The sequence below is a fragment of the Elephantulus edwardii genome, unplaced genomic scaffold, assembly GCF_000299155.1.
Source record: "Elephantulus edwardii isolate Elephantulus edwardi_28Jun2011 unplaced genomic scaffold, EleEdw1.0 scaffold00238, whole genome shotgun sequence".
Classification (NCBI taxonomy): domain Eukaryota; kingdom Metazoa; phylum Chordata; class Mammalia; order Macroscelidea; family Macroscelididae; genus Elephantulus; species Elephantulus edwardii.
In genome coordinates, this window is record NW_006399988.1 from 3,036,700 (window position 1) to 3,042,063 (window position 5,364).

Sequence of the window (5,364 nt, forward strand, 5' to 3'; positions counted from 1 at the left end):
CGGCGGGGGGGGGGGTTGTAGAGAAAATAGTGCAACAAAGAATGAATGGAAATCCAAAATCTCTGTAAATGTTCATTAAAATTAGTAAAAACAAACAAACAAACAAACAAAAAGATCCTTCTTGAAATACAATGTTGAGTGACAGGAAAATAGCCATATACATACAAGGAAGTCCAGTGAATACTACTACCATTCAAATTTATGCAGCAACAACCAGAGCTAAAGAAGAGGAAACATGATTTCTACCAACTTTTGCAGTCAGAAATCGATCAAACATGCAATCAGGATGCAAAAGTTGGGAACAGGGAGGAAAGATCACTAGTCGCCAAATATGGACTGGGTGGCAGAAATGAAGCTGGAGATAGAATGATAGAATTCTGTACAATCAATGATTTAGTCATTGCAAATACCTTTTATAAGAAACATAAAAGCAGAATATACACATGGAAGTCACCTCATGTTATACACAGGAATCAGATAGATTACCTCTGTGGATGCTACGGGCAGAATATTAAATGATCCAGGAAGCATTGAAAAAAGATAGGATTTTACAATCACTGTACCAAAAACAACTGGCTTACACAGAAAAATTTCATCAAACATATGATCAAGAGGCAATGATAATGGAGGAGGAAGTTCAAGCTGTTGTGAAGGAATTGGCAAAAAACAAGGCCCCAGGAAGTGATGGCATACTATTTGATAATATTTCAACAAACAGATGCTGCCCTGGATGTGCTCACCAGGTTGTGCCAAGAAGTCTGCAGGACAACTACCGGCCAACTGACTGGAAGAAATTAATGTTTATTCCTATCCCCAAAAGAGATGACCCAACAGTGTGGAAATTATCGAACAATATCACTAATATTACCTACAAGCAAAGTCCTGCTGAAGATTATAAAAAAATGACTGGAGGCCCAGAAGCCGCTGGTGGGCTTGGGAGAAGCAGATCTCTCCTCCAGCCGCTGGGCAGTGAACAAACGCGGGCCTGGCGGAGCGAGGAGGCACCGGGCTGAAATCCCTGCTGACCATAAGCCGTGCCAGGTCCAAACCGCAGCCGACATAAGCTGCGTCAGGCCGAAACACTAGCCAACCAGTCCGTTCAAAGTAAGGCCAGCCGACATGACCAATCCACGCGAGGCCCCGCCACCGGCAATCGCAAGCCATGGGTGAAAAACAAAGTCCCAACCTGAGAGTCCAGGAGTGAGGAGATGGCTCAGAAGCAGGAGATGGCTCACAGCGAGGAGATGGCCTGGAGCGAGGAGGTGGCACGGAGAGAGGAGATGGCACGGAGCGAGGAGATGGCACGGAGCGAGGAGATGGCATGGAGCGAGGAGGTGGCCCGTGGCGAGGAGATAATCGGGAGCCTGGAGATAGCCCGCAGTGAGGCCATGGTCCCGAGTGAGGCCGTGGAACCTGAGCGAGGTTGTGGTCCCGAAAGAAGCCGTGGTTCCAGACGAGACTGTGGTCCCAGGCTAGGACGTAGTCCCGGACGGGGATGTGTTTCCGGTCGAGGACGTGGTTCTGGACGAGGACGTGGGCCCAAACGACGATGTGGTCCCAGACCAAGAAGCGTCTGAAAGCGAGGACATTAGCTACGGCAGGGCTCCTGGTGACCCTCACTCATAGCGAAAGAAGCATGACCTTCATGTTAGCCCACACTCAGCAGGGCACTAGCGAACCAATTGTCCAAGACTTGGCCCAGCTTTTGAAGAAGCCATAGGAGTTCCAGTGTCTTCTCAGAAACTCATATTTAAGGGAAAGTCTCTAAAGGATATTCAACAGCCCTTGTCAGCACTTGGAATACAAAATGGCTGTCTAGTCATGTTAACTGGGAAAAAGAACAGATCAGAAGAAGAGGTTGAATTAAAGAAGTTGAGAGTTTTGGAAAAAACTGTGGAGAAGATAGGCAACCAACTGGAAGAGTTGAGTAAAGATTTTCCTAGAATACAGCAGGGTTTTCTGCCCAAGAATATCCAAGTTGAAGCTCTCTGCAAACTTGATAGAAGAGTGAAAGCAAAAATTGAGCAGTTTATGAAGATCTTAGAGGACATCGACATAGTTATTCTGCCAGAGAATTTCAAAGACAATAGTTTAAAAAGGAAGAGCTTGGTCACAAAGATTCAGACGCTGTTAGCTGAGAGCGACATATAGTGGTACAGAACATTGGTCAGGAGACCGAACGGCTGCAGTCTCCGAAATTGGCCCTGGCGGACTGAGGCAGGCATACTTCGCTTGGGCTTCACTGCTCTGAAGAACTGCACCACCAGCTCTGCTGTCTGGACAACTAAAAGTTCCCTGATTTCTCTCCAGCTGCTTGGGTCAACTGACCATTTCTCAAGGAAATTACTGGCAAGTTCTCAATGAAAAACTATTGTCTTTGTAGATTAAAAAAAAGGGACTGCAACAGTGCATTGATAGAGAACTATCAGAAATACAAGCTGGGTTTAGAAAAGACTATGACACTAGAAATATTATTCCCAATGTCAGATGGAGCTTGGTTGGTGAAAGCAAATATAACAGGGATGTCTATCTGTGCTTCATTGCCTATGCAAAAGGAATTAAATGTGTGGATGACAGTGAATTGTAGCTAACCTTGAGAAAAATGGGGATCCCAGAACATTTGATTGTGCTCATGTGAAATCTATACTGATACCAGGAAGCAGTCCTCAGAACAGAGCAAGAAAAGACTGCATGGTTCAAAATCAGGAAAAGAGTGTGTCAGGGATGTGTCTTGTCTCCATACCTTTTCTTTTTTAAAAAATTTTTATTTTATATTGGTTTACTTACGAAGATCAAATACATTATATTTCTCACCAGATCTTGCACATTTTCTTCACCCACCCTCCCATTCATTAAATTGTATGATTAACCCCCCTTCCTCACCCCTTCTCACCCCTCTGCTTCTCCCTTACCCCTTGGATCCTCATACTTACGCTACAATAATGGTTTTATACAGTATTTGTCCTTATGAGAGTGAGTTCACTCAGCATAGTGCTCTCCGATCTCTCCCAAGTTAGGTAGTAGTTTTTTAAAAAAAATATTGCTCCTGCATGTGAAAATATAAGATCAAGGACTGTAGTTTTCAATATGGACTGAAGCTTAACGTCAAGAAGACAAAGATTCTCACCAATGGGCCAATTGACAGCACCATGATAGATGGAGAAGAAATTGAAGTTGCTAAGAATTTTAGCTTTCTTGCCTCCACAATCAACATTCTTGGCATCGGCAATCAGGAAATCAAAAGACAAATTACATTGGGGAAGTCTGCTGTCAAGGACCTCTCCAGAGTTCTGAGAAGCAATGATGTCAGTCCAGAGACTAAGATGTGCCTGTGTCATCAAAATTATTTGCTATGCATCCGAGAGCTGGACAATGACTAAAGATAACAGAAGAAAAATGGATACCTTTGCATTGTGGTGGTGGAGAGGAGTATTGAACATACCATGGCCCACCAGGAGGATTTTGAAGCTCCATCTCACACACTTTGGGCACATGGCCAGGAGGGACCAGTCCTTAGAAAAGGATATCATACTTGGAAGGGTGGAAGGACAGGAGAGGAAGACCCTGGATGAGATGGATTGACAGGGTAAGTGGGGCAGTGGGTGTGTTGGAATCAGTGATACTGACTCTGGATAGGGCTGGGTTCAGAGCTGTTGTACAAAGGGTCACTATGAGTCACCAGTGACTTGATGGCACATAACAACAACAACAACAGTGAGCACTTCCAAGGCTGCATCTGTTTATTGGAACAATTAAATTAGTATTCCATTGATTTGTGGGACTTTCCTCTAAACTCCCTGCCTTCAGTTCATCCTGAGTTTCATTTTTCATTGCTATTGGTTCTTGATCATATGGTTCTTCCTGAAATGGTTAGGTATTGATCAATCATTTTTGGTACAATGATTATGTCTATCTAGTCCTGCTACTATTTTTTTGGTGGAAATGAAGAAGGGTTATTAGAAATATGGACTCAGTGACAGAAATGCAACTGGAGAACAAATGATAGAATTTTCTAATTCATCCATTGTAAAGAACTTTCTAAAAAAATATATATAATCAGTGACTAAACACATGAATATCACCTGATGGACTACAAAAGAATCAGCCTGATTGTATCTTTGGAATGAATTGATGGAGAAGCTTAGTATTAGCAGTCAAAACAGGCCAGGGACTGACTTTGGAACAGCCAACCAATTACTCATCTGAAAGATCAAATTAAACCATTTGAAAAGAAATTAAAAGAAGTCTAGAGGAGCCAAAATAGGACCTTAAGTCTATCACAGTGAATTTAAAAATGTCAAGGCTTGATTTAATTCTCTGGACACTAATGATCAAAGAATAGACAAGTTGTTGGATGACATCAAAGGCATCACCCATGAGAAAGCATAAGGTAATTAAAAGATAAGGAATAAATAAAAGACCACAAAGTATGTCAGAAGAGACTCTCAATCTTGCAGTAGAATGTAAAGAAACAAAACAAAGGGAAGAAATACTTAAATATGAAAGCTGGACAGAAGATTTCAAAGTATAGTTTGAGAGCACATTGCAATGAAATACACAAAGAACTGGAGTTAATAAATCAAAATGTAAAAAATTATTCAGCATTTCTCAAGCTGAATGAATAAATGAAAGCCTCAAGTTCCAATACCTAAGAATTCTAGGGACCAAATATTAAAAGATACAGAAAGCACCTAAAGAAGATGGAGGAAAGACATAGATTCACTGTACTAGAATACTTGTCTATTGCCTTTGAGTTGAGCTTGACTCATAGCGACCCTATGAACAAGTCACCGGTGTTCTTACAGAAGCCTGGTGAGCTAGTGGATAACATCTCCAGCTGGCAACAAAAAGGTCTGCAATTTGAATCTTCCAGGTGTTCCAAGGGAGCAGGGTGGGCAATTTCCTCCTGTCAAGATTTACAGCATTGGTTATCTGATGCAAGGTCACTGTGAATCAGAACCAAGTAGATATCAGTGAATGAGGGCCCTTCTACTGAGAAGATACAGAGACACAGCATAAGAAAACTGCATGACATTGTAGGTAAAAAGGAAAAACACTTGGAGCTACTAGCAGTTAGGAGAAAGATATTGGGCAATTCCTATCTCAGAGTCCGGAGAAGGAATGAACACAGTCAACACCCTGATGTGGATTCCTAGCCCACAGAACTGTGAGAAAATACACACATTAAACATGACCAAGTAGAGGCTATAAAAAAAAAAAAAAGGAAGACCAGACAAGCTGGATTCAGCATGGGTCCAGACAGAGCAATGATTATGAGAATGGCACAGTAGTGAATATGTTTTGTTCTGTAGTAAATAGGGTTCTTTTTTTAAATTTTTTTATTATTAAATTTTATTAGTTATA

General features: G+C 41.9%; 1 pseudogene; it reads left to right on the top strand.

The window, feature by feature from the left end:
* Positions 1 to 1,106: 1,106 nt before the first annotated feature.
* LOC102877080 lies at positions 1,107 to 2,216 on the top strand (annotated as a pseudogene).
* The last annotated feature ends 3,148 nt before the right edge of the window (positions 2,217 to 5,364 follow it).